Raw genomic sequence first — 27,950 nt, 5'->3', positions numbered from 1 at the left:
TGCGGCGCACCTTCGTGAGCAAATCAGACAGATTGGGGTATGTCTTGAGGAACCGCTGAACTATGAGATTTAACACATGGGCCAGGCATGGCATGTGCCTTTTATCGCCTAGGCTCAGCAGTGTGAGCACCGCCTGCTGTCGCTTAGCGACGGCACTGCTGCTGTGCCTAGAGCTACCGACTGATGGCGCCGTGCCCACGGATGGTAATTCGGAGGAGGAGGTGGAGGAGGGGTGGAAGGAGGAGGAGGCATTGTAGGCCTGAGAGACCTGGACCGAGGTAGGCCCCGCAATCCTCGGCGTCGGCAGTATATGACCAGCCGCAGGGTCAGACTCGGTCCCAGCCTCCACCAAGTTAACCCAATGTGCCGTCAGCGATATATAGTGGCCCTGCCCGTCAGCACTCGTCCACGTGTCCGTGGTCAGGTGGACCTTGTCAGAAACGGCGTTGGTCAGGGCACGGATGATGTTGTCTGACACGTGCTGGTGCAGGGCTGGGATGGCAAATCGGGAAAAGTAGTGGCGGCTGGGGACCGTATAACGAGGGGCTAAGCAGTTTGGAGATGTGGACGATGAGGGCTTGGGCGTGTGGGTGGGTTGCACTGTACTTCCTCTTGCGCTCCAGCGTTTGAGGTATGGAGAGCTGAACGCTGTGCATGGAGACATTGGTGGATGCTGTGGAGGATCGTGGAGGCGAAGGTGTGGTTTTCGCATGGGAGGTGTTTGGGCCGGGGTCCTGGGCAGGGGGCTGACTAGCAGAGGCAGCAGATGACACAGGGGAAGGAGCAGTGGCCAGAGGTGAACGGCCTTGGTTCCATTGAGTGGGGTGTTTAGCATTCATATGCCTGCGCATACTGGTGGTGGTTAAGCTGGATATGGTGGAACCCCTGCTGATCCTGGTGTGGCACAGGTTGCACACCACAGTCCGTCATCCGGTGTTTATTTAAAGAACCTCCAGACTTCCGAAAATCTAGCCCTCGCCACGGGAGCTTCACTACGTGAAACATGCACCAGCTCTGGCCCTGCCTCTCTGTCTGGCCCCACCACTGCCTCTCCTGTGTTCACCCGGCCTATCAACCCAGCTTGGGTCTGTCACCTCATCATCCTCTGATCCTTCAGTCTGCTCCCACCTCGGACTTCCTGCCCTGACAACAACTTCACCACTGTCTGACAACCGTGTCTCCTCATCGTCCGACACCTCTTTACACACTTCTTCCACTACGTCAACAATGTCATCATCACCCAAAGACAGCGACTGGTGGAAAACCTGGGCATCGGAAAAGAGCTCAGCAGCAACCGGACAAGTGGTTTGTGACTCTGGGAAGGGTCCAGAAAACAGTTCCTCAGAGTATGCCGGTTCAAATGCCAAATTTTCCTGGGAGGGGGCAGACTGGGGGGAAGGAGGCTGAGGTGGAGGAGTGCTGATTTCGGTGACATGGGTGGACTGCGTGGAAGACTGACTGGTGGACGAATGGCTAGAAGCATTGTCCGCAATCCACGACATCACCTGTTCGCATTGTTCTGGCCTCAACAGTGCTCTACCACGAGTCCCAGTAACTTGAGACATGAACCTAGGGAGTGTAGCTCTGCGGCGTTCCCCTGCTTCCTCATCAGCAGGTAGTATCTCACCCCGCCCAGGACCACGGCCTCTGACCCATGCAGTAGTTAGACGCCCACGTCCACGCCCTCGTCCTCTACCCCTAGCCCTCGGGTTCAACATTTTCAAAATTAAAGTGTAAACTGTAAATTTTTTTGGATTTTTTTGTTTTTTTTTTATTTGTGATTTTTTGTGTTTTTTTTTTACAAAACGATGCTATCCTATTGCTATGGCTAGTTTCTAACCTACACTGACAGCACACAATTGGATTTTGTGCTGTGCCTGATGACTTTGAGTTATAAAAAAAAATAAAAGTAAAAAAAAAAATCAGCAGACTGTGCCTAATTCAATCAAACCCCTAATAAATTGTCCCCCTTAGGTGTTTGAGATGGATGTGTATGTCATTAAGAGCTAAATAGAACGTTCCCAAGTCTCTCTGCAAATTCCTCACAATATGGTACTAGCTGCACTACTAGTGCCACCAAGGCCAGCCATAAGCAAATCAAATATATATATATATATATATATATATATATATATATATGTATATATATATATATATATATATATATATATATATATATATATATATAAAGATACAAAGAGGTGAGGCAGCACTCGGGAAAAGTTATGAACTCGGGTGCAATTCCCAGGACCTGAACCAAGGTCCATCAAACCATAGAACAGCAAAAAAAAGGCAGCACTCCGAGATTTGTGGAAATCAGAAAAACATACTCATTTATTCACACATGTGTCAAGGCTACGTTTCGGCTCCTTGCATCTGGAGCCTTTCTCAAGCAAAGGTGCATGTAACACAGTGAAAAATTTATACAAAATACACAGGAAGTGACATCATCTTACAGGTCATGTGATCACAGCAATACCAAGTTTAAATCACATATTTGAATACAAAAAGGACTTTACAATTACATATAAACATTAAGTTAGAGACCTAGTGCAGTCATGTGCATAATAAAAGGAAGATCTGGCGCCTACCTAAGGATCAGTAGCTGGCAGGATGGGGAATAGTGGCGTGCCCCCATGGAGCACCGCCTCTGACACAATCATGTGACTCATATAAACAGAGCTGGCAGTCACGTGACGCCATCTTGTGAAAGGGAGAACCATGCAGTGTATAATAAATACGAGATTATTGTCTCTAAAACGGGTGCCGGGTCTCAATGGGTCCACAGAGTGCCATGCACAGACATCAGTCACATTATCGTGACTGAGTTATCAGCACTGCCCGATCCATAGCAACCCTTTCAGGACCGGAGTCCAGCGGGTGCATAATCCAGGTCAGGTTATCACTCTATATCTGGCCCATAATAGAGACCATTTGCAACCCAAAATAAGTGCAGTCTCCCTATAGATCAATAAAGGTTACTGAAGGAGGTGAATCATGATATGTAGTGTCTGATCCTTAGGATAATCAGCGGAGATCACATCTGCAGAGTGAAGAAAACAGTGGGGTGCCTCTAGTGAAGTGTTTGCGAGATCTAAAAAAGAAGAAAAAGTGGTAAGTATACGGCTTGGTAGGAAATAATCATTATAAATATACAATATCATACACCAATGTTTCACTGATTCAGATAAGGTGACCAAGATTCCAACCTACATAGGTTTACGCCCATTATAGAGCAACTTCCGTGGTTCTAAATTCAATATTGAGACCCTTGGGTTTCAGAGTGTCCAATCTATGGATCCACTCCAATTCTTTCCTACGAAGTCTATATAGTCTATTTCCCCCTAATCTATGAGGTGGGACATGGTCAATAATTCTGACTCGTAGTTGAAATTCCGTATGTTTGGCCTCCACAAAATGTTTTGAGACTGGTAAGTCAACTCTCCTGTCCCTGATGGACTGCCTATGATTATTCAATCGCAACTTCAGTTCTGTGCTCGTTTCCCCAACATACCATAAGCCACAAGGGCATTCCAAAAGGTATATAACATAAGATGAGGAACAAGTGAGATAGTGTCTGATAAAGAACTCCTTGCCAGTATGTCGGTCGATGAAAGTATTCCCTTTAACAATGGTTTTGCAATTAACGCAATTCAAGCATGGAAAACATCCCTTCTTCCTAGTGGTTAAGAAGGATTGTACAATTTTTTTCTTTGGGCCAATGTCAGATCTTACTAACTCGTCCTGTAAGTTCCTCACTCGTCTGTATGCGAATACAGGAGGTTGGTCAAAGATGGTAGGAGTACCTAAACCATCTCTCAAGATGGGCCAGTGTTTTCTAACAATGTTAGAAATAAGTGGGCTAGTCTCGGTGTAGGTAGTGACAAATGTGAGTCTGTCAGTCTCCGATCTGTGGGGTGTACTGCTTAAGAGTTTTTTTCGATCAATATCTGTCACCTTCTTCTTATGGGTGTTTAAGATGTGCGAAGGATAACCTCTCTGGCGAAATTTATCTGCCATGTCATCTAGTCTGTTTTGTAATGGGGGGTCCCCATCAACAATGGTCGGGGGTCGGGGTCCATCTTCAGCAATATTGCGATCTTCTTAGACAAGTTACTAAGGAAATTTGCCATTGAAGCAGAGTCGTATGTGAGAGATACCTCTGACTTTTTGTTAAAACTAGGTGATGTTAGCCTACCCAGCGACACAGAAACAGTACTTGTCTCCTTTGATGTAGTGAGCTTATACACTTCAATAGACCACGCTAGGGGTATTGCAGCAGTGAAACACTTCCTCATTGAGTCTTCTCAATATTCGGAGGAGTGCAACACATTCATTTTGGCGCTCTTGGAGGTTATACTGACCTGCAATTATTTTCTATTCAGAGATCAGTTCTTTATGCAGACCCAAGGAACTGCCATGGGGTCGAATGTGGCACCCACTTACGCAAATATGTACATGCGTTTTTTGGAGGAACATCATATTTATGGTTCGCATCACTTCAGACAGGTCTTATGTTGGTGGCGTTATATAGATGACACATTCATCATCTGGTCTGGAGATGAGACACAATTACATACATTCTTTGACTATCTGAACTGTATTGATCCCACTGTAAAATTCACCTACATACACTCCAAGAAGGAGATTCAATTCTTGGATGTCAAAGTGTTACTTGAGAATAATATACTTGCCACAGATTTGTACACAAAAGAAACGGACAGGAACAATCTTTTAGACTTTCATAGTTGCCATCCGAGACGGATGATTAAATCTTTGCCTTACAGTCAGTTGCTACGGGTGAAGAGGATTGTTGATGGGGACCCCCCATTACAAAACAGACTAGATGACATGGCAGATAAATTTCGCCAGAGAGGTTATCCTTCGCACATCTTAAACACCCATAAGAAGAAGGTGACAGATATTGATCGAAAAAAACTCTTAAGCAGTACACCCCACAGATCGGAGACTGACAGACTCACATTTGTCACTACCTACACCGAGACTAGCCCACTTATTTCTAACATTGTTAGAAAACACTGGCCCATCTTGAGAGATGGTTTAGGTACTCCTACCATCTTTGACCAACCTCCTGTATTCGCATACAGACGAGTGAGGAACTTACAGGACGAGTTAGTAAGATCTGACATTGGCCCAAAGAAAAAAATTGTACAATCCTTCTTAACCACTAGGAAGAAGGGATGTTTTCCATGCTTGAATTGCGTTAATTGCAAAACCATTGTTAAAGGGAATACTTTCATCGACCGACATACTGGCAAGGAGTTCTTTATCAGACACTATCTCACTTGTTCCTCATCTTATGTTATATACCATTTGGAATGCCCTTGTGGCTTATGGTATGTTGGGGAAACGAGCATAGAACTGAAGTTGCGATTGAATAATCATAGGCAGTCCATCAGGGACAGGAGAGTTGACTTACCAGTCTCAAAACATTTTGTGGAGGCCAAACATACGGAATTTCAACTACGAGTCAGAATTATTGACCATGTCCCACCTCATAGATTAGGGGGAAATAGACTATATAGACTTCGTAGGAAAGAATTGGAGTGGATCCATAGATTGGACACTCTGAAACCCAAGGGTCTCAATATTGAATTTAGAACCATGGAAGTTGCTCTATAATGGGCGTAAACCTATGTAGGTTGGAATCTTGGTCACCTTATCTGAATCAGTGAAACATTGGTGTATGATATTGTATATTTATAATGATTATTTCCTACCAAGCCGTATACTTACCACTTTTTCTTCTTTTTTAGATCTCGCAAACACTTCACTAGAGGCACCCCACTGTTTTCTTCACTCTGCAGATGTGATCTCCGCTGATTATCCTAAGGATCAGACACTACATATCATGATTCACCTCCTTCAGTAACCTTTATTGATCTATAGGGAGACTGCACTTATTTTGGGTTGCAAATGGTCTCTATTATGGGCCAGATATAGAGTGATAACCTGACCTGGATTATGCACCCGCTGGACTCCGGTCCTGAAAGGGTTGCTATGGATCGGGCAGTGCTGATAACTCAGTCACGATAATGTGACTGATGTCTGTGCATGGCACTCTGTGGACCCATTGAGACCCGGCACCCGTTTTAGAGACAATAATCTCGTATTTATTATACACTGCATGGTTCTCCCTTTCACAAGATGGCGTCACGTGACTGCCAGCTCTGTTTATATGAGTCACATGATTGTGTCAGAGGCGGTGCTCCATGGGGGCACGCCACTATTCCCCATCCTGCCAGCTACTGATCCTTAGGTAGGCGCCAGATCTTCCTTTTATTATGCACATGACTGCACTAGGTCTCTAACTTAATGTTTATATGTAATTGTAAAGTCCTTTTTGTATTCAAATATGTGATTTAAACTTGGTATTGCTGTGATCACATGACCTGTAAGATGATGTCACTTCCTGTGTATTTTGTATAAATTTTTCACTGTGTTACATGCACCTTTGCTTGAGAAAGGCTCCAGATGCAAGGAGCCGAAACGTAGCCTTGACACATGTGTGAATAAATGAGTATGTTTTTCTGATTTCCACAAATCTCGGAGTGCTGCCTTTTTTTTGCTTTTTTTGCTTTTTTTGCTGTTTTTTTTGCTGTTCTATATATATATATATATATATATATATATATATATATATATATATAATGCTATTGTAGGCCTAAGAAAGTTGGTTGGGTTCTTGTATGCCTAGTTTATAACAGCACACAACAACTGGATTTTAAGTCACTTTAAGTTTTGAGAAAAAAAAATCGTCAGACTGTACCTAATTCAATCAAACCCCTAATAAATTGTCCCACTTAGGTGTTTGAGATGGATATGTGTGTCACTAAGAGCTAAATAGAACGTTCCCAAGTCTCTCTGCAAATTCCTCACAATATGGTACTAGCTGCACTACTAGTGCCAGCAAGGCCAGCCACAAGCAAATCAACAAAATATATATATATATAACGCTATTCTAGCCCTAAGAAGGGCTGTCCTACCTAACAGTAAGCTAATATAACACCCTAACGCTATCCCTGCAGCATCAGCAGCTCTCTCCCTAACGGCATCCAGACAGCGAATGATGCGAGCAGCGCGGGCAGGGGCTAGTCTATTCCAGGGTCACCTGATCAGGCCAGCCAACCACTGCTATCGACGTGTAAGGGTACCACGTCATGATGGGTGGAGTGCAGAGTCTCCTGGCTTGTGATTGGCTCTGTTTCTGGCCGCCAAAAATCAAAATGGCGGGAGATGCCATTTTCTCGAGCTGGCGAAGTATTCGTCCGAGCAACGAGCAGTTACGAGTACGCTAATGCTCGAACGAGCATCAAGCTCGGACGAGTGTGTTCGCTCATCTCTAATTGCAAACGTTAATATTTCTCACTGTTTGATTACATTGATCCTTGTAAAAATGTATTTATCATTGTCTGCAAAGATGGCTTCCCCGGCCCTAAGTCAGAAGATACATGGTCGTGTCTATGGGAAACCAAAATTGTGTACACCAGTGAGTATAACAGTGAGTACATATAAGAAACGTGTCTTTGTGGGAATACATCTTTAAGTTCCCTTCTTTACGAGTGATAAAAGTTGGAACTCAAAACATATCCAGTTTTATAGATATTAGGGAGGATGTTATGGCAGCTAGATATTGCTGTTTTCTTTCAAAGCTATATGATGTCTTGTTAAATTTCCTTCTATTTTCCATGCCACAACAGATTAGCGATACTTTCTCATAGTTTTCTGTTACTATGCACTTGGTGTATATAAGTTACATTCCTTTGTTTTTTTTTATAAAGTTAATACAACTTGGTAATAATGTAAAAAATTCCATAAACCCACGCTGGCTAAGCATTCTCTGTGCACACATGAGTGATTTCATTCATAAGAGCTGGATTTCAAAACAGATCATCGACAGTTCTTCCATAATACAATAGAGGAACAGTGACATTCTCTGTAAAACTCGAGGGTAGTTTAATAAGTGTGACCACTTTTTTCAACATGTTACTAATGCCCCGGGGATCCTCTAAATCTTTTGACATTCCCATGCCGCCATATTGCCACTGCAACATCCAGTACATAGTTTAAAAAGGGAACATAATATGGGCCCCGTACATAATCTGTACAATGCCTAAATACTGCCTAAGTTAAAATACTGTTGTATCCTTACATGGCAGAGATGCCTCTGGGTTGTGAAGTCACCAGGGCCTACACAGCCTACAGAGCCTCTACTATGTCTACTACATATGCCACTAAAAAGCTAATTTTTATAGCGAAACAGAACATAGTACCTTTCCGACTTGATTTCAAACAGCCCCAAAGAAACTGTAGATGTATCTTTCTTTTACTTAATAAAGAAGAACAGTTGTTTGCTATTGTTTTGAACATCTGAGCCATAAAAGCTAACAACTACCCTGATATGGGAAATCCTACTGCAGGGTTCCCTTTCATATTTTAGCATTACAAGACATGGACTGTTGGATGCGTTAAACTTTGTTAGGACACTTTGGGGAAAGTAATTTTCTGTTTCTGCATGACTATGAATTGCATAAAGCAAGGTCCATAAAGCATGACAAGGTAAGTTTGGTGTGAAAAAACTTGACTGGCCTGCAGAAAACCCAGACCCTACTCCTATCAAACGCCATTTGGATAAGCTGGAACAAATATTGTCCGCTAAGCTCTCCCATCCAACATCAGTGACTCTGGCTGAATGAGCACAATTTCCCACAGTTACACCCAACACTCCAAATCCAAAATAATGGATTTAGAATTATATGTAATAAATACTTATGTAGGTGTATTGTGTAGGTATTTCAATACTTTTCTCCGTATAGTGATTGTTTCCTCTTAATTTTTAACTTTACTACTTTAAGGGATCTTTTATTTCTGGAAAATATATTTCATTGATTCACTGACTTGTTCTTTTGATCAAATGTTTGAAACTGTTGTAACTAAGCTGTTCCATCTAAGCTTGTGACTTATAAAACCAAATAACTATTTTAGTGTATTTACCGTAGGTGTATCATAGTAACAGAAGCACATAGCTATGTACTCAGTTATATAGCTATTTTTTCCAGTGTTATCAATATGTAAAGTAAAGGTCCGTGTACATCCTGTGCTCTTGTGTACATGTGAAACACATGCATATCAAAATACTCTATATTGTCCTATGTAAGTTGTATGGTTCTAATCACAATCTACAATGTGTGCACATATATACACGCGCTGTCCCAGGGGATGGCTAGGGGGAGACAGTTGGGGTCATTTTGCGACGGGTTAACCGAATTTTTCCGTTTTGTGACGATTTTCCCTGTATTGCCCCGGGTTTTTGCCGAACGCGATCGGATTGTGGTGCATCAGCACCGGCATGCACGCGAAAGAAATCGGGGGGCGTGGCTATGAAATTCCAGATTCGGAAAAAACGCCGCATTTTTTAAAAAAAAGTGTCGCGGGACACGCGCTTGCCTTCATTCAGGATGGCTCGGTTAACTCCAGTGCGTTCCGATGTCCTTCAGCGCAGCAGCGCCACCTGGTGGACGTCGGAGGAACTGCCTTGGTGAATCTCAGCGAGACCCGAATCCACTGCAGAGAACACGCCACTGGATCGCGAATGGACCGGGTAAGTAAATCTGCCCCAGTGTCTTTGTGGTAGATGTTGGAAGCAGTTGTCACCATGCAGGCATCTCTAGGCTCTGGTTCGTATAGTGGAGTGGCCTATCTAGGTCATACCCAAGATGGTAAAAGTTGCTTAGACACACACATGGAAGCAATGTAGACAGTAACAGTAACTTTATTTGATGAAGATCTGCCACATGGATGCTGTGGTTCTAGACCAAGCAAACTTGCATGCTGGCAAGTGCCTCCTAAAACAGGATCTTTTCTTCTTTTTGCGTCTCTAAGCTTTGTTTCTTAGGAAATTATCTTTTAAAATTATACAAATAAGCCTCAGAGGCTCCTGGCCACGTAACAGTAACTTTATTTGATGAAGATCTGCCACATGGATGCTGTGGTTCTAGACCAAGCAAACTTGCATGCTGGCAAGTGCCTCCTAAAACAGGATCTTTTCTTCTTTTTGCTTCTCTAAGCTTTGTTTCTTAGGAAATTATCTTTTAAAATTATACAAATAAGCCTCAGAGGCTCCTGGCCACGTCACAGAAGCCCCTTCTGCCTCAAAAAATAATAATAAAAGTAATACTCACCTCTGCTCTCCCTTGCCGCTGCCGCGGTCTCCTCCTCTCCCGGCAGCCGTGCAGCATCTTGATGTCGCTCTGTATGATGCAATTCCAGGTGTCATACAGAGCCACAGAGTGGTGCTGACTGAAGAATCAGTGGTGCGCCGCTCTGCACATCACTTGCATTAGTATCTTAAAGACACTGATGCAAGTGATTTTTCGATAGTTCGGACTTTGGCCCCATCAGGGGTTCGTCTTCTGCCACCTGAGGCGCAAACTTCATCCTGCCTCATCGCAAATTCAGTCCTGCTTACACCCTGACAGAATCCTCTGTTAAGTCCCAGGGGTTGACTTTGGTTTGGGATGCATTTAAAAAACAACACATGAATTGCCTGTGCTGCAAACTCCTCAGCTTTCACTTTGTGTTATTGTACAGCTCCTCCCTCCCCCACTGATGTCAGCTCATCACAAAAGACAAGACATACAACGTGTCTTTAGTGAAAATGAGTTCCCTTTAAAGGGGGCTCTGCTGTGGACATTTTATTAAAGGGGGCTCTGCTGTGATATTTTATTAAAGGGGGGCTCTGTTCTTGACATTTTATTAATGTGAGGAAAGCTCTACTGTGAACATTTCATTAAAGGGGGTCTCTCTGTGAACATTCAATTGATGGGGGAGTCTGCTGTTGACATTTCATTAGCAAGGGGGCTCTGCTCTGGACATTTCATTAAAAGGAGTCTCTGCTATGGATATTTCATTAAGAGGGCTCTGGTGTGGATATTTCATTAAAGGGGGTTCTGCTGTGGACATTTCATTAGTGAGAGGGGCTCTGTTGCAGATATTTCATTTGCGAGAGGGGCTCTGCTGTAGGACATTTTATTGTTGAGGCGGAGGATGCTGGACATTTCATTGATGAGGGGAGGCTGCTGGACCTTTTATTAGTGGCTGGCTGAATTTCCCACCTTAGGGTACATTCACATGCGATATGCCCGACGTGTGGCCCCTCCTTCCTCCATAGAAAACAGTGGCACATGGCCGCACACACGCGAAAAGATAGAGCATGTTCTATCGTTTTGCAATTGTACGGCGTGGAACGGTGCCACATATCTATTGGGACGTATATGCGGCTGCAAATTTGCGGCCGCATGTACGCCCCCCCGGACAGCCGTGTGAATGAGCCCTTAGGTTTATACTCAAGTCAATAAGTTTTCCCAGTTTTATGTGGTAAAATTAGGTGCCTTGGCTTAAACTTGGGTATATGCACCTTGTATATTTTTTTCCTCATTGTGAAAAGGCCAAAGACAAAGAGAAATGTGTGGGGACTATAGAAAAATGGGTATTATAATGTCCCTTTTTCTGTAGCCCTATTCTTTTATAGACAGATAACGGAAATAGGGGTCTACAGAAAAGGGTGCATCTGCAGGAAACGGGGCATTTTATAACAGGGGGCTGTTCAAATGGCACATTATATGAGTCGGGGTTAGATATGGATTATTTGCGTGGCGACCAATTTTTTTCCCACTGATAAGACTAAACTCTACTGGACCCAGAGCTTCAAGATCAAATTTAATATAAACAGTAAAACATAAAGCCTCTAACATCAGACAAAGCAAATGATAGATGAAATACCACTTTATATCACTAGGTGATATAGGATAAGGAATGAGTATGGTGTGCAGTGGAAATAGATAATCTTGCCTGAATTACTATACAATGTGCACACACTTCTAACTAGCCAGGAAGCAAACTGGAATTGGTTTGATTCGAAATGCACCATCCTGTGGGCCATTACAAATCTCTCTACACCCATGTCCCATCCCCCGTTGTCCCCATGTTGTTGAGTTAGTTGCAATATCATATAAATAAGTTGTTACCATGAAAAGAACGCATCTCTAACTCGGCCTAAATGTAGTACCCAACACTGGGGTATTAAGCTACACTGTTACTACAGAAACCAGTTTGGTTGCAGAATATAACATGGATACTTTAGTGTTCAGTCTCTTCTATCAATGCTGATCCGAATAGGCTTGTCGCTTGTATCCACTTATCTTATCCACTTATGTACACTGAACTCCTAATCTAAAGCAATGGTGGGTTACTCTTTTTCTTGTAGAGAAACTATAGTGGTCTATCGATTTACATTAGTCATCTGCATACATAAATAAATCAATTCTTGGCTTATTCTGGACTGGATGTTTATCGTTCATTTATAATTAAAAACTAATGAAACCCACAAACTGATTAAATCGCCTTCATCCTGAACAAGATATTCCATAACTCTCCCTTGTATTTAAATGGACCACTTTGTCCTGGTTATTCCTTTCATGCCCATATTGAATGGGTAGCAATCCAACATTTTCCCAAAGATTTTTGCTATCAAGATATACATTATGGGGCAGATTTATCAAGCTGTCTGAAAGTCAGAATGTTTCTAGTTGCCCATGGCAACCAATCACAGCTGCCCTTTAAAATATTCATCAGCACTGGTAAAATGAAAGCTGAGCTGCGATTGGTTGCCACGGGCAACTAGAAATATTCTGACTTTCAGACAGCTTGATAAATCTGCCCCTATGTGTTCCTTTATGGTAGACAGCACTTTGCTCTCATAATTGATAATTGAGATAATGTTGAGCTCTGACACCAATACATTCATTAAAGTGATCCATTTTAAAGTGATTTCTGCTGTCGCATCTGAGATCAGTGTATGATAGACTAAGAAATTCATAAGAAATTGAACTCTGAGAGAATGTATAACTGTGTGTGAATATGTATATTCTGTATGAGTGGATATGCTGTCAATATGTTGTATGTGTGTATATATGTTGTATATGTACTGTATTTGTGTGTTTTTGTTGTGGATATGCAGTATATACTGTGTGTGCATACAGGGCGGGCTCCAGGTTTCAGTAGGCCCCTGGGCAGCATAACCTAGGTAGGCCCCTTTGCAGTGAACTCATGTGGCAGCATTAAAAATTCTGAAACCAAAACAGTCTCCTCTTCCCTAAAATATTCCCTAGTTTATCATCCCAAACAGCCCCATCATGGTTATTTTATATAAAGCTCCCCGCACCCCCTATGTATTCATTGGATACAGCCCTCCTCACCCCTATAGAGTCCTTATGTACAGCCTTATGTGGGACCCCCAGGAAGCCTGGGTCCTGGTACTTGCCCAGGTATGCCCAGTGCTGGTGCCGGCCTGGTATATATGGTGAGTGTATGCTGTATGTGCTGCGTATATACTATATGTGTGTCTATTGCATAAGTATATTATGTATATGTATGTATATACAACATGTAACTACAGTATGTGTATGTATATAAATGTGTAGATGTGTATACACTGTATGTATGTATGTCTGTGTATAGAACTACAGAAATGTGTGTGTATATATGAGTGTCAATGGCCCACATTTATTAATGTGTTTGCAGCAGTTCTCTGTCTGACTTTGCACTAAAAGAACTTGCAAACTCCTTGGAGTATTTATGAACTCCATGTATTTATGAAGTGTTTACGCCAGTATTGTGTCGTGGCTGAGATTGACAATTTGGACCGTTCTCCACATTTATTACAGCAACTCAACAGAATTGTGTCGCTTGCTTTATGTTAAAAGTGCACAAATAAAAAGTAAGCGCACACTTTCCAAGCAGAGCAGGGTGCACCAGATTCATGAATACCATGTGCCAGTATTTAATCATCTGGCGCACTCTTCACACTCCACAGGCAAGTTGCACATAGTTGCACTTCTATTGATAAATGTGGGCCAATGTATGTAGATATCAGTTTATAAATGTGTATGATTGTATAAACATGTGCGAGTATACAAATATGTATTTTTTGAGGGAATGGGGGACCATGCAGAAATCTTCTATGGGGCCCAGCCTCTGCTAGTAACACACTGTGGAGGATATTTATCATACACCGGCGCTACACACTGTGGGGCATATTGCTAGGCACGGCCGGACGGGAGTGGGCTGGCGCGGGGCGTTACTGTCCCCACGCCTGCGCACTCGCTGCTGCCGGTGACTTTTCATACGTGAAAAGTCGCCGGCTGCGTTTTTTTCTGCGCCAGGCCCTGCCTGGCGTAGGATAAACGCTGCGCTACTGGCAGCCCGATACATCAAGAGGCAGAAGCCTCTTGATGTATCGGGCGGGGCGATCATACGCTGGCGCACGAGCGCCAGCGTATGATAAATATCCCCCTGTTACTCTATCCATCACAGAATAGGAAAACGGCCACCTAGATCTAATAGTAAATGGAAGACCTTCTGTTTATTATCCATTGCAATTGACCTTCATATAAGCAAGCTCCCTTTGGTGACTCTTTCTGTCTCTTTCTGTGTGTCTGTCTCTCTCTGTCTGTCTTTATTTCTCTTTCTGTCTCACTATCTCTATCCATATTACCTCACATAAGCTGTCTTATACTCATTGCAGCAAAGACTCACTGGCTATGGAGGGGGCTCAGCTTGTGAGCCCTCTCCATGTACCCACACCCGACATGCGCTGTACTATTACTATACGCGTACTATTGCGCTTTTCAATAAAATAATTAATTAAATAATGTAAAAGTCCCCTAAACATCAACAGGAAGATACCTGGAGTCATCTCTGGTGATGGCCTGAGTGCCCACAGAAAGGGCTCTGAGTGCCACCTCTGGCACCCGTGCCATAGGTTAGCCATCACTGCCCTATACACATCTAATAAAGAACAAAAAACACAAAATCACAAAAAATCCACAAATTTGGTATCTCCGTAGTGGTCTATACAATAAAGATAACATTTTTTTGGTACGGTGAATGCCCCTTAAAAGATGCAAAAAAGGAAACCGGAATTGATGACTTTCTTTTTCCTTTATAAATTCAAGAGGTATTAAAATATCATCAATGAGCTAAAGAGCCACTAAAATGAAGTATTTTTAAATGCATCTAATCTTGGGCAACAAAGTTGCCAAAAAAATAAAGAATGTATAGCCCTTTACCAAATCTGCTCTGAATGGTGCACCTCTCCTTCAATGTCCTGGCGTGTGCCCATACTGCAGGTTACCACCACACATGGGCTACTGTTTGGGTATTTTATCCACTGAGAATTTGTCCATTTTTTTAAAAAAACATTAATTTCACTATTATTTAGGCCTCTCAAAGTGAACTGAAATCTGAACAGGTTCCTTAAAATGTTTTATTTTGCATTTTTTATGAAAATGTAAAAAATCGCACGTGAAGTTCTAAGCCTCATAATATCCTACAAAAATGAGAGGACACATAAAAAGATATGTAAACATAAAGCAGACATTCAGTGAATGTTAGTTATCAAGTAATTTTGCTGTTATGACTACGTGTTGAAAATGTAGAAAATGTTGAATTTCGGAAATCGAGAATTTTTCCAAATTTACAACAAATATCAGGTTTTTTAATAAATAATGAAAAACATATCACCAAAATTTTTCAACTAACATGAAGTACAATGTGTCATCAGAAAACATTCTCAAAATCCCCTGGATGTGTTAAAGCATTCCAAATTTATAACCGATTATAGTGACACGTGTCAGATTTTAAAAAATAGGCCGTGTCAGGAAGTTGAAAAGTGGTTTCGGCAGTAAGGGGGTAATGAACAGTGGCAAAATAGAAGTTGAGCTTTGATTGGTTGCTAAATGCCCCAGCAGCAGCAGACAATGGGGCACATTTACTTACCTGGTCCGTTCGCGATCCAGCGGCGCATTCTCTGCGCTGGATTCGGGTCCGGCCGGGATTCATCAATGCAGTTCCTCCGCCGTCCACCAGGTGGCGCTGCTGCGCTGAAGTCCGCTGGAATGCCTCGAAATACACCGGCCTACCCAGGATGAAGGTGAGTGAAATTTTCGCGACACAATTTTTTTTTTAAATGCGGCGGTTTTTCCGAATACGTCGGGTTTTCGTTCGGCCACGCCCCCCGATTTCCGTCGCGCGCATGCCGGCGCCGATGCGCCAAATTCCGATCGCGTGCGCCAAAAACCCGGGGCAATTCAGGTACAATCGGCGCAAAACGGAAATATTCGGGTAACACGTCGGGAAAACGCGAATCGGGCCCTTAGTAAATGACCCCCAATGTCTTGTATATGGTCGTTAATAAGTGTATTTTGGAAAGTGTGGGGTGAAAACTTCGACTCAAATCGTGGTCTATGACGAGTCATAGGGAGATTCGTTTAGCGGACATACACACACACACATACACTCAGCTTTATATATTAGATATGTATAAAAATATAAAAAATAAATACCATTTTTGCACTTAGAAAAGCCTGAAGGATCATTTTAAATATTGTAAAATGTAGAGTAGAAATTATTTTTTTCACCTGTCATGCTAAATAAACAGACTTTGTGCTCCCAAAGAAGGGAGCCTGTTGTGAAAAATTTTATTCCTATCGCTGTACAGATGTATAAGATTTCTTTAGTAGAGATCAGAGTAAATCCCAACAGGGCTTTTTCCTAGAAGATACAAAAAAACAATTCCTAAATAGCATAAACCTACATACAGTGGAGCTCACCTTTGCTGCCTCCACCATATCTACAGCATATGCTGCTAGCAATAGATTCAATAGTTTCCCCTTTTTTACACATATAACTTGTAGGTTTATATAACTTATAGGTTATGACCCCGCATTTCACGATAGCAATACTAATACTTCTATTACAGTGGATCACACATACGTGCCGCAAAGTGTTGAGGTTGTCCACTTTCAGCAAATAATTGATATTGTTTGTGTAAGAAAAAGTTATACAATTTTACAATATAATTTCTGTCATGGGCACCCCCACGATCCATTCTGCGGATCGCGGGTACATCCGTGCCCTCCCCGCTGCCCCACTCTCTAGATCATGCGTGCGCCGGTACTGCAAGATTTAAAGGGCCATCGCACAGGTGATTGACACTGGGCACTTTTGGGGCTGCATTTAATCCGGCCACTCCCATCTTTCCCCGCCGGATCTTCAAGCCATTTCCCTGAAGTGAAAGCCCTTCTGTGTATCCTGCGTTCCTGTTTATCCTGCGGTCCTGTGTATCCTGCAGTTCTGTGTATCCTGCGTTCCTGTCCTGTGTGCCAGTCTGTTTCTGTGATTCCTATGTGCCAGTCCGTTCCTGTGTTCCTGATCCATGTGCTAGTCCGTTCCTGTGTTCCTGATCCGTGTGCCAGCTCCTGTGTTTCTTGACATGAGTACTAGTGTGCCTTCCTGTGCTGTTCTCCCGCTGTCAACCCGAGTACAGACTTCATCCTGCATTACTACCTTGGCTGCCACCGTGGCTAGTCGCATCTGTGGAACGACCTGGTGGTACCCTGCCGCAGCAAGACCATCCCGGTTTGGGGCGGGCTTTGGTGAAGACCAGGTGCCACTTAGACTCTGGTCTCAGGTGTCGGCTAGTAGCATCTTCCGCGGTGGTCCAGAGGGTCCACAGACTCACAGCCCTGACACTTTCTATACCAATTTCTCACAGTTTTCTAGATCTGCTTGCTTTGCTTCTATGGAAAGTTTCTAAGTTTACTTCTAGGGGATATAATGGGGCTAATGTGCCCCCCAATGGGGCATTGTGCATCCGATATCATGAATGTGTCGCTTCCTGCTCAGATCCGACAGAGTTCACCATCTTTTTAGTGGTGCATGTTACGGTTAAGGCTTGCGGCACAATTTGAAAGTTAAATCCCGTCCTCAGTCTGAATCAGTTGGATCGTCCGACGGTATACCCCCTAAATTGTGTTGCATGTAAGCCAGCACAGCTGTGCCAAAAAACAGGTTCACGTGTGACGCAATTTCTATGCACCCGTTACTTAAATACCTGTGCAAGCCATTTTCCAATCGAAGATAGGGCACAGTCTGAAAAAAGTGCATTGCAAAGCGGCGCAAAGCCTAAGTAAATGTGCTCTATTCTGTCCCTGTGATATGATGGAGGTGCAGGTGCACACAACTCCTATTGCCCTCAGTGATAATAACGCCTCATAAACCTGTGTGTCCATCACATCATCATGGGCAGATTCTATCCACTTTCAAAAAACAACGTGGAACAGATTCTATCCACTGGAAGTAAACAGAGAAGCTTTCTATGGTGGGACAGCAAGCAGAGATCTATAAACGGTGTGGAATTGATACAGCAAGTATATTGTAAAATTGTATAACTTTTCCTTATGCAAACAATATCAATTTTTTTGTGAAAGTGGACAACCTGTTTAATGAATGTCAAACAATAGGATCATTTGTTATTCATCCTATTACCGAAGTCAATTAACAGTTTATATAAGAAATGTTAAAAGAGGATATTAACCACAGTAAAGAGTGATCCATAGATAATCATGTACTTAAAACAACATGTAATGTCATGTACAATATTCACAAATCCTCAGCAAAGATGTATTGTGGGTGAATTAGCTGAATACATGGGGTGTGGTGAGTGGGAGGGGGGATCAGGACATCCCAGTAATAGTTATACATACATCATATCTACAAATCTCATTTCTTACTCTGCCAGGAATCCTGAAAGTGCCAGCAGTCACAGGAATAACACTCATTAGGGAGCCATAAGTGCTGGAAGTAGTATCATTAACCTTATCAGTGCCAGGAATGTCGAGGGAACTTATGAATAAATGTAATACAGAACATACGCACAATAAAATGTACACTTATATATTAGGAGCTACAGGGCTGAACATTCCAGGCTGTCTCTCCTATTATTCAGGCAAATTTTAGGATATGCAACTTTCAGTAGACAGGTGCACCTAACACTTAGGGCATAGCTCCCATCTTTTAAGAATGGTAAAAGAGAGACAAAAGATTAGACCCCTCAAAATTTGCAATTCACTAACCACATCCTTAACCCCAAGTTTGCACAAAATGTGTAATATCCTTCTTACTGCCCCAAACTATATAATGTTCCTATAATGTGACCCCCACATGACAGTATAGTCATGTATAATGCCCCTTCCTGTACCCGCTACACTGTATAATTCCCCCTTTTCTGTTGGTTCCCATTAAATTGCCCCTTTCTCTTGCTTCTTTCTTATAATGCCCTTTCCCTCTAGCCACTATTCCACTTACAATGCCCCTTTCTGCAGCCCCCACTGTTTTATACCCCCTTTCCTGTATCATCCCTATTTCCCCACAGCAGTCCTCTCCTGTTCTGTCTTCAGAAGAGGAGAGCTTCTTCATGTGCGGCTCCAAGAATGGCAGGAATCATATCTTCAACACTTCCTCTACCACAGTGACAGAGGCTCAGTGGGGTTACTGACACCTCTCTGCTTCACCATTGCATTCAACTTTGCATGTGGAGGATACAGCCAGGAACATAACTTCTGCTGCCTGGGACAGCAAGACATAACAGAAAACAGGACATAGAGGCATAATAAATGTTAATGTATAATAATTAGACTCGATGGTCTTAAAATTCAGCAGATTTTTTATAGTGATAAATTGTGCTAAAATTCTATAAATCTGTTTCATTATTTTTCTGCTTTTCTACTGATTGTATATGTTGTCAATATCACAAGGTAGTGGACCCACAGTACCACCACAAGCGATAACTTAAGCCGACACTTGGGAGCGTAGTCTAAATGGCACCCGATTTTCACCAGAGCCCGCCACAAAGCTCCACGGGTGCGACCTTGCTTGTGGTGGTGGTCAATGGTACAGAATTGGCAGGTAGGATTGCAGTTCATATCAGCGGCTGGCCAGGGCCAATTAGCGGTCCACTGTCCCTTTCTTTTTTTTTTTAAATCTTACATAGCTGGCACACGCACGCCCTAGGAGGCAATGAAGCGTGCGCCAAGCCGCAGGAGTCGCCTCTGGAGTGCGGAGAGGTAAGTGAGGCTGCAGCTGTTACACGAGTCACACGAGTACGCCAGCAACCCGAGACACTAGAATTTGCTTCAAAATGTTGCATTTTTAGTTCATAGGGTCAGGACCTTACAATAAGTCATTGCCTCTCCTGCAAGGCCATTCATACAAGTTACAAAATTGTACAAATAGTATAAAAAGTTACAGCAAATTACACCAGGACTCTAGATCATCATTTTGCTTAGTAAATCTCTTCCCCACACTTCAATCAGCCTTTTAACATTATAAATGTTATTTACACTGATCTACATGCTTGAGACGTGATTATAGAGTTTGTATGATTAAGGAGACACCAAACATGTACAGGTTTTCTTATTTCTTATGTTTTACTAATTAAGAAAATAAAAACTTTTTAAGGAAACCACATTTTCCTACTCGCTGTCATGTTCTGAGAGCTATAATGCTTTTATTCCATAATTAAAAGAGGATTATTAGGTTTTGTTTATTGCAGGAAAAGTTAACGGTTAGATTGGTACTGTTATAGGGTACATCTGACTTTTGGATTGCTTTTTATTATATATTTTTGGCAAGTAAGAAGCACTAAAATTGCTATTTTTAATTAGTTTTTATTGAATTCTTTATACCCTTTAGAATACGAGTATAATAATGTAATATCTGTTTGGCCAAGGTTTCTACGGATGCGACAGTACCAATTTTGTGTGGGGAGATATTTAATTTTTTTTAACATCATATAATTATATATAGGGAAATGGCTGATATTTGGGCTGTTTATTTATTTTTTTTTTTTTGGGCTGTTTATTTTTGTTAAAAAACTTTATTTAACTTATTAACTTATTATTAAGTCCCCACTAGGGGAATTAAACTAGGGATATCTTAAGCCCTGATACAATACATTGCAGTACTTCCGTGTTGCAATATAAAGGGACAGATTTACTTACCTGGTCCTGTCGCGATCCCCGCGGTGCGTTGTCCGGCGAGGATTCGGGTCTGCTGCGATTCACTAAGGCCGTGCGTCCAATTTCCTTCATGTGTTGCTTCCCCGCTGAGATCCGCCAGAGTTCACCTTCTTCTTCCTGGTGCATGTAAGTGCTTGATCTTGTGACACAATTTTTTTTTTAAATACCGCAGTTTGTCCGAATCCACCGGGTTGTCCGACGTCAGGCCCCCCCCCCCCCCCCGATTTCTGTCGCATGCAAGCCGGCGACGATGCGCCACAATCCAATTGCGTGCACCAAAAAACGGGGCAATTCAGCGCAAAACGGAAGTCTTCGTCTTCGACCTCCAGCTGCCATGGAAAATGCCCGGCATCTTGCAATCGTGTTGTGAGGGCTGAGTGAGTGACTGTTTCCTCAGTCTCTCTCCTTAGCTGCCGCTATAGTGCTAGATCGTAGCTGTTAATGGGGTTTAACTGCCCAGCAAGGAGAGATCTCCCTGCCGGGCAGACGCAGTGTGTACTAAGACTAAATAAATCATTGACAAAAATGCGACAACAGCCTGTTAATTTGGATGAACTATTTTTTCCTATATCCTTAAGCTTCAGATAAAACTCCACTTCCAACCTTTATCTTTAATTCACAGGAAGTCCTCCAGTTAGCAGATTAAAAACTTCCCTTTATTCAGACATGTTTAAAAACAGGATGCACATCCATTGGTGGGTGGGGGGGCAGATGTACCTATGCGTTTTGAGCTATCTCTAGAAGCTCTCAATGACTGTGATCAGCCATTTCTGATACAGTAAATTTCTCTTCTGCTTCCTCTACACGGACCCTTGACTAACCAAGTGGACTTTGATTAATGAAGACACCATGTTGGTGAGCTGACTATTGTTTTTGTCTTGTTTGTAATTTTTCTTTTACTGCCCATATCTCTGGTACTATAGTCCACTCCATACTCCTTAACGATCCCATGATCCATCATGTGTCATTGAGAGGTTAACTGTTCTTTTTATACATTTTGCCCATCTAATCAATTAGAATTTCCCATTACATTTTTACATTTTGCCACATTTATTTCTTATGAAATAAAAAAGGCTTGAAAGGCTCTTACAAGGCCAAAACGTTGCTGTTACTGTTACTCACCATGGAATAAAGTCACTTTTGACATTTTTTATCCACATTGACGTGCTGCCCGTTTTCTTCATGCTTTAACTAGAGGACTTGTGGTCAAGTCCTGGGATGCCCGCACCCATTTTTTCAGACAAGGTTTGTGCTGCTTGGACTTTCCTTTATGCATGAAGTACAGTGTTAGTAATCTATTATGCACCGCTCATGCATGGGTTGGAGTTGCATGTTTTTTTCACAAGGTCCAGTCAAGTCGGAATATATATTCCTTTTGTTACCAGGGTCTGAGTACCAATCTATATACCCCTGGTAATACAGCAGCAGGACTCTGCATAGTAGAATGCTATAGTATCTGTCTGCGACAGAAGCGGATATCAAGGGCACTGTAAAAATTTCTCAATTGATATAACATTCATCATATAACATGATATCCAAACCGTACAATGGGTGTTCACTGAAGTAAATATAAATGTTCTTATGCATCATTTATGTTATGGTGGCACTGACCCATGCCTTGCTGCCATATTCAGCAAGAGATTACAGTCACTGAGGGTTCCATTAATCTGAAACTCTGTGTGCCCCCTCTGGCTCTGCTCTTCTTTAAGCTTCCTATTCACTTGTTTTTTTTTAAAAAAAAAAGGCTTTTAAAATTATGCAGAAGAGACTGAGGAGCTCCAGGCTCCATTAACACCTATGACACCTGAAACAACTATGACCTTTTTTTTGTAAAAACCATGAAATAAGAAGGTAAAAAGGGCAGATCCTACCAGATCCTAACATCACAGGACCCCTTATATACCAGGAATTGTTCTATATGTGATTACCAATCCTATTTATTAATATAGCATAAAGGTAAAATTTAAGTGTACAAAGTGTACAAAAATTTAAATTCACACGGGTGTGTGGGGGGGGGGGGACTTGACATTAAGGGCGTGCAAATAACTGTGCCAATTTCTTTCTCTTTACAGCTGTGGTCATATGGCCATCTATACACGCTCTTGAACTGTTGCAAGTTTGATTTCACGGTTTGAAATGAGCCTTGAAAAGCCTGTACACAGAAGCAGGGCTTGTTTGACGAAAGCAGAAGTAGATGCACATTAGTAACATACGGTAAATTGATTTTTTTTTTAGAGTATCCTGGGAACTGTATTGCAATCTGTCAATTATTAGCACAGCTGTGTTATGCCTGAGTACATTTCATTCACAACGTGACATCACCCACTGACAAATTTTGAGGCCATCAGGATGTTAAAATCGATGAATGAAAAAAGGATCATAAGGGGTTAAAAAAAAGCAATGTATCCAGTGGTGAGAAAAAAAAATGAAAGAAAATTCCATATGTGCCAAAATTGTCAGAAAGCCACAGGAGCTTTGGGGTTAGCTTATGAATTTAATAATATCCACTAACTTTTCTTAAAGGGACAGTACCCAAAAATCTCGCCTTGCTGTGCAGTCTGTTATATCAACCAATTCATGCTAGGGGCTAAATATAGTGTTCCTCAATGGGATGCGTGATAGGAAATGCAAACAAATCCTCTATTTTATTTCCAGTGCCAAGATCCCCTGGAAATATTCACAGCCATATGTGTGAGTTATAGAATAATGCTTTATGTAAGATTCATTTCTAGCTGACAGCATAGGTGTTACTGCTCCTTTAACTCCATGAGTGCTGTCCATTGTGCACGGAGTGAATTGAAGGGGTTAATTCATACTACACACATACTATCTTTTGTCTTCCTATTTATAACCAGGGGGCTTGCCAGTAGCTAGAATCCTTTATTTCGGGAATGGAGCGTGTATTGTTTATTATGTTCCAGCTCCTGTAATACCGCTCGCTTTCCCAGTTGTTTGCTGTATATCACCCAGTTCCAATAATTATGGTGTTAATAAGATTATTAGGAAAGATATATTGAAGAAGAAAAAAGCCTCGTGGTAGGGGGTGACTTCCTGTTATCATTTCAGCTTCTGTTTGTAATGACATTTGCACTGCAGGGAAAGAGAATAAAAAAGAGATAGAGCATTACAAGTCCACCCCTTTACCAACATCACCCTCAGCACTTCCAGGAATACTCAGGGAGGGAGGGCTGAGTGGGGACTTGGAGAGGAGGGACTCAGCAAGGCATTAGCCAAGCAAACACAACCCAAACCTTACTCTGACAAATAGCATGCCTGCAACTGAGGGGAAAAAACACACACACCATTAAAAAACAACCCCCTCCCCTTCAAAAAGTAAAGCTTTGAGTGTGGTGAAGTGGAGTCTGACTCCAATGGGAAAATTGCATGAAGAATGCAGAACCAAGGAGACTTTTGCAGACAAGCACATGCCCCCTCCAGCATTATTTATGGATTAATATTTGCATTCACCTTCATTAAAACCCTAAGAACCTGTCCTCCTCTCCATGCTTTTGGCAGTGCATAACTATGTATTAGACTACTAGTTACCACCATGCATCACTTTACTGATGTTCCAGATAGTCTGTGCAAGTTGTATACAAGCACCATAGAGGGGACCCTATGCAACAAGGTAAGATGCTTTTCCATTATTCTCCTATTCTGCTACCCGTAATCCCTTTACTTCCCCCCTGTAGTTTGTCCAAACGATAGTAAACCTTGTATCTCCAGATATATTCTCAAAAGTTTTGTATTAGGCAGCAATTGCTTGTGTGAATAGGGTCTAAGGGTTGTCAGCTGACCTGTTTGTATGATAATTATGTAAATATGCTAATGTTATTCTTGCTATTTCTGCTAAATGACACTCATAATATCCCGCATTCTGGTAAATTCCAGTAACAAACACCGTACCAGGGCATAAATATTTATAATATTATTCATGAATATTAAGTTGTGGAGAATGATATTGATTCACGCTTGCTGCATGTTCTTCTATCACTGGGATCTGCTACTCCGAGGCATTATATAAACTGAATACATTACAGCATTTTACCGTAATTAAAACACAGCAACATAATCAAATCAGAAATCAATTGCACTTAGTCTCTTACGTTTGCAAATGAATTACATAGTGGATGAACAATACATTAAGTTTCACAGATAATACAAAAAAAATTGCATTTAGCAAAGTAGTGCTTCTGTCACCAAAGTATAGTAATCATGGTTTGCTGTTCCACAGAAGCTTGCAATCTATACATGTAGCAAAGTAGAACTTCGGGCAATAAAAGTTCACATATTATTGTAATCCACAATGAGCTGTGTGACAATACAAACTCTTCTCTCCTACATTAACATACTCAGCACAGCTGCGCCTGCACTTCATACTGATAGATACATAATATTTGATTACAAACAATAACTAATAACTGTTCAGCATGTATGTATTTGGAACTGTTCATCTCTCCTTGGTCAAAGAGATAACAATCTATCAGCTCCATGTCTAAAATGTTCCTTCTAGCCTTTTTTACTATACAATATGATTGTGACATTACAATGTAGTATCATTTAGAAGGCATGGGATAAATGTTGTTAATGTGTATAGCTGCTGTATATGCAATTTGCAGTGTTATAATTTAGTACGTCCCTTATGAACTAGACAAGGTAGCCTGGCATTGGTGCAGCATGGCACCAGGCGGTAATTCTCCTTTGCTCGAATAAGATGAATGGAAACTTTGGAAATGAGTACTGAGGATCACACACCATCCTGCAAAATACTTACTGAAGGCTTAAAATAGATGCTGGACTGTATTCCACACATTGTATCTATGTCCCCAGAGACTTCCCACACTTTCCTTTCTACAATATATAAATACCATGACGTATACAAGGAGTCGATGACAATAAAATGGAAAATGTGACTGTATACACATAACAGTAGATAATATTGAAATATTCTCCATAGAGTCACGATGAGTCCATGGGGATTAATGGACTGTCATCACCTAGGTCCTGTAGCTATTGTTCATAAAGTTAATCACTGGGAACCTAAACAACGACTTCACTAACAAGACACAGGTTATATGTTAAAGGGTTAGAAAACAAGCATAAAAGTCTCTAAAGTCAGAATAGCATAGGCTTTCCAAATGGAGACTGTGCTGCACCCCAAGAATAAGGAGGTCTGGTTTGCTGTAATAAGTGTGGTCCAAGCTTCCAGACTGGTGGTGTCCTAACTGTTTTGACATGATGTCTGATTAATATGTCATGAAATACAGGCGGTCCCCTACTTAAGAACACTCGACTTACATACGACCCCTAGTTACAAACGGCCCTCTGGATATTGGTAATTTATTGTACTTTAGTCCTAGGCTACAATAAACAGCTATAACAGTTATCAAATATATCTGTAATGAAGCTTTATTGTTAATATTGATTCTTATGACAACCCAACATTTTTAAAATCCAATTGTCACAGAGACCAAAAAAGTTCCGACTTACATACAAACTCAACTTAAGAACAAACCTATAGACCCTATCTTGTATGTAACCCGGGGACTGCCTGTATAATGTTTTAGGCACAACTAAGATCTCCTATTGACTATAAGAATGCATGCACACATAGTTACCATCTGTCGCATTTAAGGAAAATCCATTTTAAAGAGTGGGCACCCTATTGCACTGATATTTAAAGGGGTATTCCGGGAATATGAACGTCTGACACAAAAACCCTTGATGATATAAATAAATGAATACAACAATACTCAATGTCATTAGTCACAAAACGGAGCTAAAATAATATGATTTTATGATTTACAAAATTTATGGCCTCTCTAAAGTAGGTGGAGTTATCACTAAGATGGCCACCACTGGAAACTACAAGTTCCATGATCCTTTAGTTCTCAGTAACTCCTCCTACCACTTATGCTCTGCTAACAGTGATGATGTAACAGGTTTTCTTGCTCTGTTACCATAGTAATGATGTGTAACTGCCATCACCACAACACTGACCATACTGGATGCATTGCAACCAACTGACTACAGCCAAACATAGTGGTGATCACATGACCCAGCCCAGGCAGGTACAGGACATGTGATGTGGACATGTGACCAGCGTCCATCTTCTTTTCTGCGACGGACCGCGTGGAGGAAATTAACGGACTGATTAAAGGGCCGGTAGCATTTTAATTCTTCATAACAGTCTATGTCACCAGCATTTTCTGCTAAGGGGAGCAAAATGTTAAATAACAACTAATTACACATTAGCTTATATTTTGAGTGCCCACTTGTATATGAATTATGCTGATTCCTGGAATACCCCTTTAAGGGGCCAAAGATTTTATGTAATGTATAAGTATAGATATGCATGAATAGATAAGAAAAATACATTTTTGGTCACCTCTTAAAGTGTAACTAAACCATTGAAGATAATTGATTTTTATTTCAGAAATTAATAGAGCAGGTGATATTAAACTTTAAGAAAACATCAGTAAAACAGCTTCTCTGTGCTTTTCTCTGCTTCATTCTCCTGCAATGAGCAAAGTATCTGAAAGAAGTTTGTAAGATATTCAGACAGATAAGGAGGCTAGTGATTAACTCTTTGCATATTGAGCAAATATTTGCCTTGAAAATTTAGCTCTTTGAAGTGATCATCCAGGGATGTCTGTAAAGAGTTTACACATAATAGTATACCCCTTACAACCCTAACGCCCCAGTTTCAGCATGGACCAACCTCTCTGAAGTTCCTTAGTTGCCAACCCTGGAAACTCCACCCATTCAGACCACTGTGTCTCAATTTTTTTTTATATTTCCCTTTTTCTGGCAGACTTTCATCTCCATCCATATAGTTCTATTAGTCATAGTTACCACCTCTCCCAACCCTGGGGGTACCGCATCCAACCAGTGCCTAGCTATGCTTTTCCTGTCCTGGTAGAGAAATTTTGCCACCGCCAAACGTTCTTTTTGGGTCCCCTGCTGTCCATCCATACAGCTCAACAAATCAGCCTTAGGATCATGATCCAT

The 27,950-nt window shown here is 41.7% G+C and overlaps 1 protein-coding gene across 5 annotated transcripts in view; it reads left to right on the top strand.

The window, feature by feature from the left end:
• The window catches only part of LOC140135382 (suppressor of cytokine signaling 3-like), an 88,123-nt gene that overhangs the window by 22,818 nt on the left and 37,355 nt on the right, over window positions 1-27,950 (top strand). For 3 of the 5 annotated variants that reach the window (XM_072156829.1, XM_072156828.1, XM_072156830.1), the window contains one exon: window positions 23,012-23,153. The gene's annotated coding sequence lies outside the window, so the exon portion shown is untranslated. Of the gene's footprint in view, window positions 1-23,011; window positions 23,154-24,189; window positions 24,568-27,950 lie in introns of those variants that run through there. The other 2 variants (XM_072156827.1, XM_072156826.1) reach the window with 2 other exon arrangements.

This window comes from Engystomops pustulosus, chromosome 6, assembly GCF_040894005.1.
Source record: "Engystomops pustulosus chromosome 6, aEngPut4.maternal, whole genome shotgun sequence".
In the NCBI taxonomy this organism is placed as follows: Eukaryota; Metazoa; Chordata; class Amphibia; order Anura; family Leptodactylidae; genus Engystomops; species Engystomops pustulosus.
Note: the sequence above shows the minus strand (reverse complement) of the source record. Positions and strands in the feature narration are given on the sequence as shown.